The sequence below is a fragment of the Macaca nemestrina genome, chromosome 10 (genome assembly GCF_043159975.1).
Source record: "Macaca nemestrina isolate mMacNem1 chromosome 10, mMacNem.hap1, whole genome shotgun sequence".
Taxonomy (NCBI): Eukaryota; Metazoa; Chordata; class Mammalia; order Primates; family Cercopithecidae; genus Macaca; species Macaca nemestrina.
In genome coordinates this window covers 4,791,463-4,806,936 of record NC_092134.1, presented here as the reverse complement: position 1 = coordinate 4,806,936, position 15,474 = coordinate 4,791,463, and positions in this window count along the sequence as shown.

The window sequence follows — 15,474 nt, the reverse complement described above, 5'->3', positions numbered from 1 at the left end:
GAAAAAGACAGCTTAAGCAAAAAAATACAGCTTAAGCAAAGCAAAATACAGCCCACAGATTGGGCAGCTTAAGCAAAGGAATTTCTCATAATTCTGGAGGCTGAAAGTCCAGTGTATTAATCCATTTGCATTGCTGTAATGGAATACCTGAGGCTGGGTAATTTATCAAGAAAAGAGGTTTATTTGGCTCATGGTTCCGCAGGCTTCACAAGCATGGCACCAGCACCTGCTCAGCTTCTGGTAATGCCTCAAGAAGCTTCCAATCAAGGCAGAAGGCAAGGCGATATGGTTTGGCTCTGTGTCCTCACCCAAATCTCATGTGAAATTGTAATTCCCAGTGTTGGAGGATGGTCCTGGTGGGAGGTGATTGGATCATGGGGGTAGTTTCTAGTGGTTTGGTCCTATGCCCCTAGTGCTGTCTTGTGACAGAGTTCTCATGAGATCTGGTTGTTTAAAAGTGTACAGTGGCTGGGCGCGGTGGCTCACGCCTGTAATCCCAGCACTTTGGGAGGCCGAGGGGGGTAGATCATGAGGTCAGGAGACTAAGACCATCCCGGCTAACATGGTGAAATCCCATCTCTACTAAAAATATCAAAAAATTAGCCAGGCCTGGTGGCAGGCGCCTGTAGTCCCAGCTACTCAGGAGGCTGAGGCAGGAGAAAGGCATGAACCCTGGAGGTGGAGCTTGCAGTGAGCCAAAATTGCACCACTGCACTCCAGCCTGGGCGACAGAGCAAGACTCCATCTCAAAAAAAAAAAAAAAGATGTGTGGCACCTCCCACTCATTCTCTCTTCCTCCTGCTCCAGTCGTGTATGACGTGTCTCCTTCCTCTTTACTTTCTGCCTTGACTGTAAGTTTTCTAAGGCCTCTCCAGAGAGCCGTGCTTCCCGAACAGCCTGCAGAACCATAAGCCAATTGAACGTTTTTTTAGAAATAAATTACCCAGTCTCAGGTAGTGCTTTATAGTCATGTGAGACCAGACTAACACCCAAGGGGAGCCAGCATGTCACATGGTGAGAGAGGGAGCAAGAGAGAAATGCCAGGCTTTTTATTATTTATTTATTTATTTATTTATTTATTTATTTATTTTTCTGAGATGGAGCCTCACTCTGTCACCCAGGCTGGAGTGCAGTGGCGTGATCTGGGTTCATTGAAACCTCTGTCTCCCAGGTTCAATCTGTTCTCCTGTCTCAGCCTCCAGAGTAGCTGAGACTACATGCACTCACCAGCAAGACTGGCTAATTTTTGTCTTTTTAGCAGAGACAGGGTTTCACCATGTTGGTCAGGCTGGTCTCAAACTCCTGACCTCAGGTGATCCGCCCGCCTCAGCCTCCTAAAAGTGCTGGGATGACAGGTGTGAGCCACTGTGCGCGGCAATGCCAGGCTCTTTTAAACAACCAGCTCTCACATGAACTAATAGAGCAAGGACCCACTCATTACTGCAAAGATGGCACTGAGCCCTTCATAAGGAATTGTAAAGGGAACTAAATATGGCCTGAGAAGGGCTCTGCACTTTTATATTTGAGTCCTTGTGGACAAACTGCAACCTAGGTAGGTAAGATTGAAAACCTAACTTAGGAGTATGCACCCGTAACAATTAGCTGAGTCTTAGCCAGTCCCAGCGGCCATACTTCAACCAGTCATACGCTGCTGAGTGTTCAAACTGTCTTCAAAGAAGGCAAATGCCAACCTGTAACCAATCCAGCTGTTCTGTACCTCACGTCTGATTTCTCTACATCATTTCCCTTTATTTGTCTATGAATCTTCTTCCACTCTGGCTGTGCTGGAGTCTCTGTGAATCTGCTGGGATTCTGCGGGCTGCCTGATTCGCTAATCATTCATTGCTCAGTTAAACTCCTTTCAATTTAATTCGCCTGAGGTTTTTCTTTGATCAGAATCCACCCCAATGACCCAAACACCTCCCACCAGGCCTCAACTCCAACATGAGATTTGGAGGGGACAAGCATCCAAACCATGTCATCCAAGATATCAGTGCCGGAGCTTGGTTTCTGCTGAGACCTCTCTCCAGGGCTTGCAGATGACTGACTTCCCATTGTGTCCTCATGTGGTCTGTGCTCTGTCTGAGCATCTCCGGTGCCTTTTCCTCTTTCCACTAGGACACCAGTCATACTGGCCTGTGACCCCAGCCCATGTAACCCCATTTAACTATAATTACCTCTTGAAAGGCCCTACCTTCAAATATAGTCATACTCTACGGTAGTGAGAGTTAAAACTTCAGCAAATGAATTTGGGACAGGTCACAATTCATCCAGAACAACACTCAAGGGAATGACTTTGTGAAGGGCATCCAGAGAGGGACCACCGGTGAGACCTTTCCATCCAGGTCTCAAGATGTCTTATACGATCCCAGAGTCACCTTTTTCTACAGGTCTCTCTTTTTTGTTTCTGGTCATTCCTACTATCAACAAACATCCCATGAGTTGTGTGCACCTAAATCACATAGATTTGCTCAATTTGGGTTTTTCTACAGTGTTTCACTGCCATAAAAAAAAATCACGAAGTCTGAATTCCTATTCTCTTGAGGCTGTTTCCCACGTGGCAACAATTAGCAGAGGATGCCCAGGGCTTTAAATGGGGAACACTGTCCCTAATTTAACAAAAAAATATGTGAGCACCTACTATGTGTTAGGGCTATTTTAGGCATTGGGGACTGTTATTTAAGAGACCCAAATAGAGACCCTCTATCAACTAACACAGACTCTAAGGCTAAAGAAACAGAAGTAACCTTCTGGCAAATGTCTACATTCCTATGGCTATGAGAAAAACCACACTCTTCCTAAATTCCCTAGCAATAGAAGCTATCAGGCAAATTGTCAGATATAAAGAATCAAATTTCAGCACATGTTCATGCTAAAATCCCACCCCAAAGTGAACATGGGACATATGTTATATGTTATATGTATGTTTATCCATTATACATGCACTCAGCTCCTCTTACAAGCATGTAGAGCTTTTCCCTCCAAACCTGCTGAATATATATGACTCTACTGTGGAATATGGGCCCTGGGAGGCATAAAACCCAACCTGCCCCTTCCCTCCTTGAAGAGAGAAATCTTTGGCACATGCAAGATACTGTTTCTTCTTGGGTTGCAAACTGATATGGCCAATTGTCAGAGGCCTTCGAACCAGAGAAACTCCACATTTAAAGACATCTGTGACTACACTGGGCCCACCCAGGTAATAGACGCTGAATAGGGGCTGGGTAAAATGAAGCTGAGACCAACTGGGCTGCATTCCCAGATGTTAAGACATTCTAAGTCACAGGATGAGATAGGAGGTTGGCACAAGATGCAGGTCATAAAGACCTTGCTGATAAAACAGCTTGCAATAAAGAAGCCGACTTTAATCCACCAAAACCAAGATGGCAACAAGAGTGACCTCTGGTCGTCCTCACTGCTAAGCTCCCACCAGTGCCGTGACAGTTTGTAAATGCCACGGCAATGTCAGGAAGTTACCCTTTATTGTCTAAAAAGGGGAGGTATGAATATTCCACACCTTGTTTAGCATGTAGTCATGAAATAACCATAAAAATGGGCAACCCGCAGCCCTCGGGGCTGCTCTGTCTATGGAGTAGCCATTCTTTATTCCTCCACTTTCTTAATAAACTCATTTCCACTTTATGTACTCGCCCTGAATTATTTCTTGCACAAGATCCAAGAACTCTCTCCTGGCGTCTGGATTGGGGCCCCTTTCCTGTAACACAGCAAAGCTCTCCTTTCTACTATTTGGCCCTCCTGGTAGTCTTTTGGAAGACAGGAAACAGCTGCAGACAAAAGGTTAAAGTCCCTGCCCTCATGAGCATACATTCCGGTAAGGGAAGTCAAACAACAAGCAAAATAAATGAATAAGCAGTGTTGATGTCCACTGATGACAAGGAGTGAAAACGCAGGCAACAAAGGGAAGGAACAGGAGCTGAAGCTGCACTTTTAGAGAGGGTTGCAGGAGGTACCACTGAAAAGGAGCACATGCGCAAAAGTGCTGATGAAGGTGAGGAGCCAGGCAGGAACTGCGCAAACAGGGAGAGTGGGCAGAGGCTGGGCGTGCAAAGGCTCTGTGGCCCGAGAGAACCCTGGGCTGAGAGAAGAGCAGAGGGGAATGTGGCAGGAGATGGGCTGGGAGGACTAACGGGGGTTCCTGGTGGTCTTTAAGGCTTTAAATGCTTGGGCTTTTCCTATAGTTGAGATGGGGAGTGAGTGGAAAGCTTGTGTGTGTGTGTGTGTGTGTGTGTGTGTGTGCGCGCGGGGGGGGGGGTGTGATTGGACTTAACTTTATCCAAATGATGCAATAGCTGTATTGAAATGGGACACTGTGGCAGGCAGAAGAGTAGCTTCCCAGATACATCCACATCCAAATCTCCAGAATCTGTGAATGTGTCAGGTGATGCAGCAAGCAGACTATCAGGTTGCAGGTGCAACTAAGGTTGCCAATCAGCTGACCTTATAATGGGAAAATGAGCCTCTATTACCCAGGTGGGCCCAGTGTAGTCACAGATGTCTTTAAATGTGGAAGAAGGAGGCACAGGCCAGAGTCAAGGAGAGAAGGGAAGATGCTATGCTCATGGCTCTGAAGGAGGAGGAAGGGGCCGTAAGTCAAGGAATTCGAGCGTCCACCCAAAACTGGGAAAGGCAAAGAAGCAGATTCTTGTCTGGAACTGCCAGAAAGAACGCGGTCCTGCCGACACCTTGACTTTGGCCCAGTGAATCTCATGTTCAGGCTTCTGATCATTAGAACTGTCAGATAACAAATGTGAATTGGTTGAAGCCACAAGGTTTGTGGTAATTTGTCACAGCAGTAATAGGGCACTGATAGAGGCATAGTGTCTCCAGTGTGCCACAGTCCCCACCGCTGCCTATTACACCACCTCTCTTCAATTACTTACCTGGCCCTGCAGGCACCTGCGTGTTCAAAATCTAACATAAGCTAATGATATTCTCCTGAAACCCTGATGATTTGTTCTCTCTGCTGGGCTTTGGACCTCTAGGGGTTAACTATTTCTTTGATGCTTACACTTCCTTTGGGAACAGGGAATTCTCAGAAAATGAATTATAGTTGCCCATATTATCATTTTACCTCACGATTTTAATTTTGGCAAGTGTTTTTCTGACGACACTTACATTCCAGCTTTCCAGCCGCTGGAAAGTTGAGAAGTTGAGAAGTCAGCTGAGAAGCTTTTCTCAACTGCGTTTGGCCAGAGAACTAAACTCTACAGCAAAGAGATTGACTATTTTTTCATTCCTGTCAAAGGTGGAAGGCGGCAGGCCCCATTTGAGACCCAGAGGAGAGGCGTTAAATCCTAACATGATGTGGAGGCCTCCGGGCATTAGAGGATGTGTCTCCAGCCCATGCTGTGAGAAGGCCACACTGCGGTGTGGAGCAGGCAGGAGGAGCAGGCCTTATCCTCATTGGAAGGACAAAGGAACTGAGCCACACAGTCTCACTGACTTCTCTAAAGCCACACAGCAGAGCAACCACAGAACCAGATAGAAACTCCTCACTCATCCCTGAGGCTTCCCCGCTAAATTCTGCTGTGTCTCTTAGCTGTGATTTCCTCTTGGACAGTCAAACTTCTCACCCAGTGTTCTGGGACCTGTCCCATCCCTGGAGGTGAGAAGGTAGTTGTGTGGTTGGCATTCCAACCACCGTAGCATTTAACTCCCCCAAGTAGAATCACCCCCCTCCGCTTCTCAGATTCTATATTTTGTTTTCCTAAACGCAAAAGCTGTCCCACCCAAATGCTGCTTAAACATTAACTGCTTGTGTTTCTTCTGCTTGGGGAGAAATCTCACGGCAGTGAAATCAAACTGTTATGAGCACTCAGAGATTCTGACTTCCAATCCCAAATATAACTTCTTAAGCATAAAACAGTAAATATGAAGTGCCTATTACCTCAATTTTAAATGATAAAGTCTTGAGTATGTTGCCCCAGGGATTTTGAAATACATGAGGAACCCATACAGGACAGTCTTTCAGTGACTTTTACTCCACAGCTGGTTGAATTTACAAGCCTAATACACAGTCTGCATATTGATCTCCTTGAAGAAGCTTAGCACATTGATGTAGCAATATCAGGATGGATTGTCAGCTCTTGGGAAAGGAAAAATGCACACTTGAAAATATTTATTAAACATTGTCATTCAGTACAAACTGCCAAAGTGAAAGGCATCTCACTGTTTAAAATCATAATGATACTTAATGGGTACTGGTGGGACCGGGTTTCCTTTGGGAATGAAGAAAAGGGGAAATGGCTTTCCTTCACTCTCCTAGGTCCTTTGGCTGGGCTGCAAATTAGCCTAAGGCAGATTAACAGGACAAAAACAGTTTTAATTACATGCATACACATGGGAGTCCCACAAAAATATGAGGCTCAAAGAAGAAAGAAAGGCCAGGTGATTGAAACTTATATAGCATCCCGAGCTACAGCAAAGAAGGACTTGGGGCTTCTTATGGACTGGGGGGAGGGGGATGCGTGGAGACAGGTTCCAGAAGAGTAAGGGCAGGAAACTTACTGTGAATAAAGACTGTCTTGTTACATAGATAAAAGGTTTCTTGGGTAGTAAAAGTTTTCCAGGAGTGGATACTTTTACTAATGTAGGTTTCCTTTATAGATGTAAATTTCTTTTACCAAAGGGCAGCTTTTTAGAGCTATTCCCATGTCTGCAATTTCTCAAAATAATCAGTTCAAAAATATGCCAAAGAAGTATATTTTGGGGTGGCGTATTCTGGTCTTCTACAGTCATATTTTGGGGTGGCGTGTCCTGAGCCCCCAGAGGGGTGATGGAAAAGTTTTGGAGCTAGATGCTGGTGATGGTTGCACAACATGGTGAGTTTATTCGATGTCACTGAATTGTGCACTTTAAAATGGCTAAAACAGTAAATTTTACAATATGTGTGTTTACCACAATCAAAATAAATAAATGCCTAAAACTTGTATGTTTTCTCATCCAATATATGTGCATCAAGCACCTACTATGTGCCAGGCTCTGTTCTAGAGTTCAAGGACACAGGGGTGAACCAGACAGCCCCAGTCTCTTTTGTGAAGTCTGTTATGTACCAGGGAGGAGAGAGCTCATCAACCATTAGAATAGAAATGATGATTTCAGAGAGTATGAGGTGCTGGGATGACAAGCAAAGCAGGTGCATGTAATGAGAATGGGGCCTGGGGCAGAGGCTGGCTTAGACGGGGTGGCAGGAGGATCCCTGGGGAGGATAATTCCGCTGAAGACTGTGATGCCCTGGCCCCTTCCACCCGACTGGCTGAGACTTGGGAAGCTATGGAAGAGGAGCACTTGGGCAGTGGAAGGCCAGGTATGAAGCCCTGATAGAGAAGGATTTCTGTTCCGGAAATGTGGAGAAGGCCAGTGTGGTAAGAGTGAGGGCGGAAGAAGAGGGGTGAGGGAGGACACTGGAGAGAAGCTCATTAAGAGGGTCCTGCCCAAGGATGCGGCTTCCCTAGAAGGAAATGTGGACCTCTGATAAATGATGGGTTTCTTCACTGCCCCAACGCTGCCAGCAATTGCAGGAATTTAATAGCCCTGAGACTGGGAACATCAACCCACTTCTTTTCCTGGCACATCCTCCACACCTGTAACCGTCCTTGCTGAGCCCTGTTCCTGCCAAAGGCCCTCCTGCCTCCTCCATCAGCACAGGTGGGTCTGGTCCTGTTCACTTAAGGTCCAGCTTCTCAGCCTGGCTGCACACCAGAATCACTTGGGGAGATTTTTTAAAGGCTTCAAGTCTGAGCCACACCCCTCAGACCAAGTGAACCAGGATGTCTGGGGGAAGAAAGTCCTGCACACTGGGACTTCAAGCTCCCCAGGTGGTCCAAGGCACTACTGTGTGTTTCCCTATTAACTGATTTATTCTGATTTTATAATCAGCTACTACATCCCCTCTAAAATAAAACAGGCACATTTAAATAATTCTCTTTGGATAATGCATTTTAACCCCAAATGCATGGGAATCTGAGGTTCGGTGTCACCTACCGGAAAGGAGACTCACGGAAGGGAAATTCAGGTGTCTCTGAGACACCAGAACTAATTCATTAGTCGCACCCATTTTGCATGGAGACCGGTGCTACTTTTGCTGGGTTGCTTTAGGCAAAAGTGTCAAGGAGTGACGGTTGGACTTGGCTTTGGGCAAAGCCATTCACTGGTTTGCACACCTTGGAATGGGGAGATGAGGCCAGCATGTGTTCTCCCACGTGGGTGGGAATGACTTTGCCTTTTGCAGGGCATTTTCTGTGTTCCAGAGGTTGCCTTAATACTATGTTTCATGTAAATATTTGTATGTAAATGATGCTCCCTGAAGTCATGCCTTCAATGCACTCTGCATGAATTCATTTAATCCTCACGACAGCTATCTGTGTCATATCCTCTTATTATTTTCATTTTGCAGTTGGGGAAACAAGAGCACAGAGAAGTCCAGTAACTTGCAAAGGCCACACAGATGATAAGCAGCAGACTCAAGGTTCGGTCCCAGGCAGTGTGGCTTCAGCATCCACCATCAGTCACCCCTCAGTAACACTTCATTCTTGTGTTCCACTGGCTCCTTGGAACATAGAGAGAATGCCAGGGAAAGGGTCAGTGTCCTAGTCTATTTGCATTGCTCTAATACAATACCATGAACTGGGTGGCTTATAGGCAACAGAACTTTATTGCTCACAGTTCTGGAGGCTGGAAGTCTAAGATCAAATGACCTTCAGATTGAGTGTCTGGTAACAACCCACTTCCCTGTTCATGGATGGCTGTCTTGGCTCTCTCATAGTGGAAGAAGCAATGCAGCTCTCTGGGGTCTCTTTCATAAGGGCACTAATCCCATTCACGAGGGCTCCACTCCATGACCAATTCCCAAGGTGTCTGCCTCCAAATACCATCGCATTTGGAATTAGGTTTCAGCATATGAATTTTATAGGGACAGAAGCACTATGTCTATAGCATTTGGGCATCTCAGATCATCTGAGACTTAGGTACTTCCGAGAGAGATAAGTGAACTTAAGAAAAGCTGTAATTTTTTTGTTCACTAAATTGTAAAACTGAAATGCTTTTCTCCTTCACATGCAAACCTCTGGGTGGCTTGAGAAGAAAAGCAGCTGCTACTGCCAACTTAGTCTCCACCTAAGTTCTTCCTCTAGAATTGGCCTTCCTGCCTTGGATCTCCTTCTCCTCTTTCCCTTTCTCTCTGCTTCCTTTTCTTCGATCTGATGGTCATTTGTTCAGAAACTACAAAGGGGGTGTTCCCGTCTGAGTCAATTCATCCTCCCTACAAACTTACAGGATTAGAATTATGATCACCCCCATTTTACAGAATGGACAACCAAGGTGCAGTGATATTAAGAAACCTGCCCAAAAGCTTCACAGTAAGTCAGTGGCCAAGATGGCACTTTGACGCCAAGTGGTCTTGGCCAGAGTCCTGCTCTTAAGCCTTCCCTGTCCTCTTCTTTTCCCTTTTCTTTTCTTCTCTTCATTTTCCCTTTGGCTCTGGATGAATATTTATATTCTTATTTTTTAATAAAGGAAGATGAGGATTGGTTAAAGAAAGAAAAGACAACCAGCGAGAGGAGAGAGTTAAAAAATCACTTCTCCTTGTTAGCTGATTACAGGATTCTTTTGGGTGCCCTGCAGCTGTGGTTCTGTATCTAGGCAGCTCCAAATTGCACCAAGGCAAGAAAAGTTTAACAATAATCATGCAAAATCTATTTATTCTTGGCTGTTAATCTAGATACGATCCGCCCTCTTCATATCTGCGTAATTAGAAGTTCCGCAGAGGACAGAAGCCACTCTCAGCAGCAGCTGCTGTGAAACGCTGGCGGCCCCGCTTGTAGATGCCATGGCTCTCTCGGAGTCTTATGCACCACCCTGCCCCAGTTCCGCAAAGCTCCTCTATGAGAACAGGAGGAGTGTATGGACTGTCATTGGAGGTGAGTCTTACCATTGCAGTTATAGTGGACACCTGTTGGTTTTGCCTGTGGATCATTTTCCCTTCAGAACCTGTCCCTTCGCTATGGGTCAGGAATCTGAGCCAGTTCATGATTCTGGGGATGGATATGAGCACCAGCCCGGATAACCCATTCTTCTGACTCTTCCTGTTCTTTCTTCACAAGACCTTGCTGTTGAAACTCCCAAACTAAGAACTGGTTCGTTCTGCCTGTGTCACAGCCTCATCCACAGATATGGGTTCCATAATGAGTGACGACCCAAACCAGGCCCATGAGCACCTCATTGCAAATTATAGTCTAAGTAATGGGAAAGATCTTCTCTCCTACCACTGAGGTTGTACTGCTTTTGGGTGATGTCCCTGTAGGAGCCTACATACATATTCTCAATGCTTAAGAGAAGGTGAGTTGAGCACCTGGTCAGGGCCGTCTTTTCTTCCTGGTGTTATGTACAAAATGTCTTTGTATCTTCTCAGTAAAAGTCATGCCCATTCACAAGGCCCCACACTCTTGAATAGCCATTCATCACACCCATTTGCCTTTTTTCCTTTCCACGGTTAACCTGCATTCCACATTCTTCCTTGTTGTTAGGTGTGGCCACGTGGCCTGGGTCTAACCAGCTCTACATGGGAAGAAGTGATATAGGCACTCATCAAGCCTAGCCCACAAAATCTTCCAGCATCACTGTCTATTCTCTCTTATTTCATCAAGCATCTGGTTGTCAACACCTAGGAACCTGGGGATCTAAAGGTTCACATGACAGTTCCTCCACCAGCCTGGGGCCCTGAGTGACTACATGGAGCTGAGCCTCCTGCATACCATCCCCATTCCCCCTGCTGCCAATCTGACTTTCATGTAAATAAAAATAAACTTCTGTTGGTAAAGCCACTAACATTTTGAGGTTGACTGTAGCAGCTGCATTACCTTAGGAATGTACCACTGAACATGGTTCTTCTACTCACCATTGTAAGTGTGGGGGAATTTATCTAGTTTCTGAGCAACAGGATGATTCTCCCCACAATCCATTCTTCTAACTCTTGCTGTTCTGTCTTCACAAGACGTTGCTGTTGAAATTCCCAAATCAACAACTGGCTCATTCTGCCTGTGTCAAACTGCACTCTGATGAAATCATGCACAGGCCTGACTGGCTAAAGAGGAGAAGAAAGGGAGCAAAGGAAGGGCAAGGAGACCCTGAAGTCCCCAGAAGGTAAAGTGTGAAATCTCAGGATAAGGATTCCAACCCCAGGGGAAGGAGTAGACCACAGGCAGTGAGCAATGACAGCTAGAGGGTCTTCAGGGTCTGGTTCTCACTGCACATGGTCAGTTTACCTGCTGAGGCTGAGTGACAGCTAGTGTTGTGAGTCCTGGAAACAGAAAGGGCTGGAGAAATCCAGGAGGGCTTCCTGGAAGTAGTGGGAGTCAACCTTGGTCTTAAACCATGAGTAAGAATGCTGGCTAGGCAGAGGACAGAAGAGAGGGCACATCAGGCCCTACAACTTTGTGCAAATTCCTGAAGTTGGGAACATGCATGATTTTAGACATCCGCTGTCTCTTCCTTTCCATAAATGAAGGTCTGACCTAGGCTTAAACTGCAGCAAGAGAGATTTGGGTTACAATTTAGGGAGAGTTTTCAGACAAGGAGAAACTTTGATATGGGAACAGATCACAGAGGAAGATGATGAAAATATATTCTCAGGTTGTCTTGCCTGAGAAGGAAGTAGGAGAAATATTTTCTGTCACATTCATTTAACGCATCAATCACACAACGGCAGGATCTGTCTTCTGCACCACTGTGACTCCTGAAACTTGCACAGCACCCAGAACCCTGAAGGTGGTGGGGCCTAAGGTGGGAGAAGGAGGGACTAAGTCAGGGGTCCTCAAACCTCTTGACCACAGCCCTCAGTAAGAAGTGCACTTTACATGGTGACCCAGTGCACACATGCAAACATAGACACACACAAATGTACACACCCACATGCACACACTCACATGTATGCACAAATGCTCACTGCATACAAATGCACACCCAGAAACATGTGCATGCACACATTCACACATACAAATGCACACACAGAGACAAATGCATGCACACACTTACAACACAAACGCACACAGAGACAAATGCATGCACACACTCACAGCACAAATGCACAGAGACAAATGCGTGCACACACCCACAGCACAAATGCACACAGAGACAAATGCATGCACACACATGCACGCATTTACATTTACATGCACAAATACATGCACACATGACACAGCCTTCCTGAATAAACATTATTCTTATTTTCTGTTTTTTCGTTTGTTTGTTTTTTGAGATGGAGTGTCGCTCTGTCACCCAGGCTGGAGTGCAGTGGCGCAGTCTCGGCTCACTGCAAGCTCTGTCTCCCAGGCTCACGCCATTCTCCTGCCTCAACTGCCCGAGTAGCTGGGACTACAGGCACCTGCCACCATGCCCAGCTAATTTTTTTCTATTTTTAGTACAGACGGGGTTTCACCATTTTAGTGAGGGTGGCCTCGATCTCCTGATGTCGTGATCTTCCTGCCTCGGCCTCCCAAAGTGCTGGGATTACAGGCCTGAGCCACCGCGCCCAGCCTATTCTTATTTTCTTAAGCCAATGTATTAGTGTCATACTGGTGAACAACAAATTATCACAAATTTAGTGACTTAACACAACACATTTATTTTCATATAGTCTAGAGGTCAGAAGTCTGAAATGTGTCTCACGGGGCTAAAGCAAGTGTGTTGGCAAGGATGAGCTCCTTCCAGAGGCTCCAAAGGAGAACATTTTTTTTTACCTTTTCTAAAGGCTGCCCGAGTCCCTTGGCTCATGGTCACATGTGGAAGAAAAGTTAAATATTGAATTTGAACTCAACTGAACGTGAACACAAGCCATAGCCACCAAGTCCCGCAACACGTTGTGTGAGCCCCTTGAGACGTTCCTCCAGCGCTGTTTCAGAGAAACCTCTATTTCAATCTATTCCTATATGTTAGTTACTGAAAAACAACAGCCAATCACAAAAACAGGTTGACCTTTTTGTGTTCCTTGAGCCCAGTCGCAAAGGGCCCTCGTGACTGGGCCTCATGCCAAACCACTCATTACAAAAAGAGCTCGGGTCCCAGACCACACCAAAGCTTCATGAGACCACTCCTCGGCTGTGCACGGATGAGTGGCTGACTCTGGAGTCCAGGCTGTTGCTTCCTAGTCTGGTGGTGAACCCTCCAGTCTGGTGAGTGTAGTGTCCGACTCTGGAGCCCCGGCTCTTACTTTCCAGTCTGATGATGAATCCTCCATAGTCTGGTGAGTGTAAATGTGCTTATTATATCAATCTGCTTATGATCTCATTTGCTTATTACATCTGCATTGCCATTTACATGAGATAAAGGTTGTTTGCCCTTAAAGGTACTATATGTGTGTCTTTTCTTCTCCCCTCGCGCATCTCCCGCACAGACCACCACATCCCTTTGACCTATGCTTCCATCACACATCTTCTTCTCTGACTCTGTCTTTCTCTTTCCTTATGAGGAGTCTATGACCACACTGGCCCCACCTGAATAATCCAGGAAAATCTCCCCCTCTCAAGATTCTTAATTGAGTCACGTCTGCAAAGACACACAAGCACATGCCTGCATTTTCACACGCAGGTGTAAAGTAACATATTCACAGGTTCTGGGATCAGAACGAGGGCATCTTTGGGTGTCATGATTCAGCCTAACATAGCTGAGTACCCCCCAAGCAGACCCTGATGGCCAGATTCAAGTGCCAACGATGAACTCACACTGTGTTCCCAGAGCCTCCGCTGTGATCCTACATTTGTGTGACCTGAAGCACGAATGCCTCATCACTCTTGCACCTGGGTGCTTCCCTTGTGTTACCTCAGTCCAGGTCCTGCTCCTCCAAATTGTCCTACCTCAAGGCAAGGGAACTGGGCTTTCAGCAAGGCCCATCAAGGGCTCAAGAGCGCCCCCCACCCACCCCACCACCCACAGAAAGGATGTCAATTTCCAGGTGTCTCAGGCTCTCTCTGCAGTCAGGCAGTGGCTCCAGCTGGCCCCTGAAGGAGACTCACAAGTGTGAGCTGTTAAAAGCAAGAAGACCCTAGGGAGTCGTCTGTACCCCAGTGTCCTCCTGCGGGCTTAGGCGGGACGGAGCTCAGGAAGAGTGGAAAGGCTGCTGAGGGGGCCTGGGGGAGCACTGATTGCACGTGCTGCACTTACCACAGGCCGTGCGCTCAGGTGCTCCCTATTTTATCTGGTTCTAGTTCACTTTTTAAGTGCTGGGAACAGCATCTTCAATTAACGTTATGAGCCCCCAGTGGGCCACAGTCACTGTTTAAAAAATGCTGGAGTAGATCAGGGCTCCAAACAGGCCCCAACGCCCCACAGTCCTGGAGAGACGGGCTGTGCCAATGGAATTGCGCTCTTAGGGAAGTAGATACATTTATTTCCTTCTTTTTTTCTCCAGCTGGCAAAAGGATAGGTTTCAACTCTAATCTGTTTGCATCACAGGCCCTTAGGTAGGGAGACAAGGACAGCAGCATTTGGGGGAGTGAATTCCCTTTGCCGCTATAGTCACACCTGGCTGCAGTTCCCACCCTGCCCCGTCTACACATTTGATTCCTCAAACAGGGTACTTTGGGCTGGAGTTTTTCATCTTCATCACAACCAGCTAGAAAATAATTGGGGAACTTCAAAAGTAAATAAGGGAATTTGAATTTTTCAATTGAGAAAAAAAAATGTCTGCCAAACAGTGACTCATTTGACTCACTTCAAATGCACAAGCATCAACATGAGCCTGCTTGAAATCATGAAATTTCAGGGAAGGGGTGTTAACTCTCACCCCTCACTTACGATGGTGCCCCCTTGAATTGTAGTTCCATCCACTGCAGCGCTCCCTGGAGAGGCAGCTTCCAAGGAGATGCTGCTGGAGACACCCACTCAATACCCTCCAGGGAAAGGCAACCCTACTGGGAAACAACTGGTTTTGTAGATTGTCAAACAGCATTGCACTGAATAGCAGACGTGTTCTCTTTCGGATTATAAAAGTAAGAGCTGTTCAATGTGAAGAATTTGTCAGAGAGAGTAAAAAGGAGAAAAGAAACTGCCCATGGTCCTGCCCCTGGTAGCATTGTAATATCATTTTGACCTTTTTCTGTGCCTATTTTATTTGTACTGTTATCTAACATTATTTATAGGTATTCAAGTTATATGCATACGGCACACGCCACCTCTCCAGGACTGCGGGGCATTGGGGCCTGTTTGGAGCCCTGATCTACTCCAGCATTTTTTAAACAGTGGCTGTGGCCCACTGGGGGTTCATAAGGTTGATTGAAGATGCTGTTCCCAGCACTTAAAAAATGAACTAGAACCAGATAAAATAGGGACCACCTGAACATACGGCCTGTGGTAAGTGTAGCAGGTGCAATCAGTGCTCCCCCAGGCCCCCTCAGCAGCCTTTCCACTCTTTCTGAGCTCCGTCCCGCCTAAGCCCGCAGGAGGACACTGGGGTACAGATGA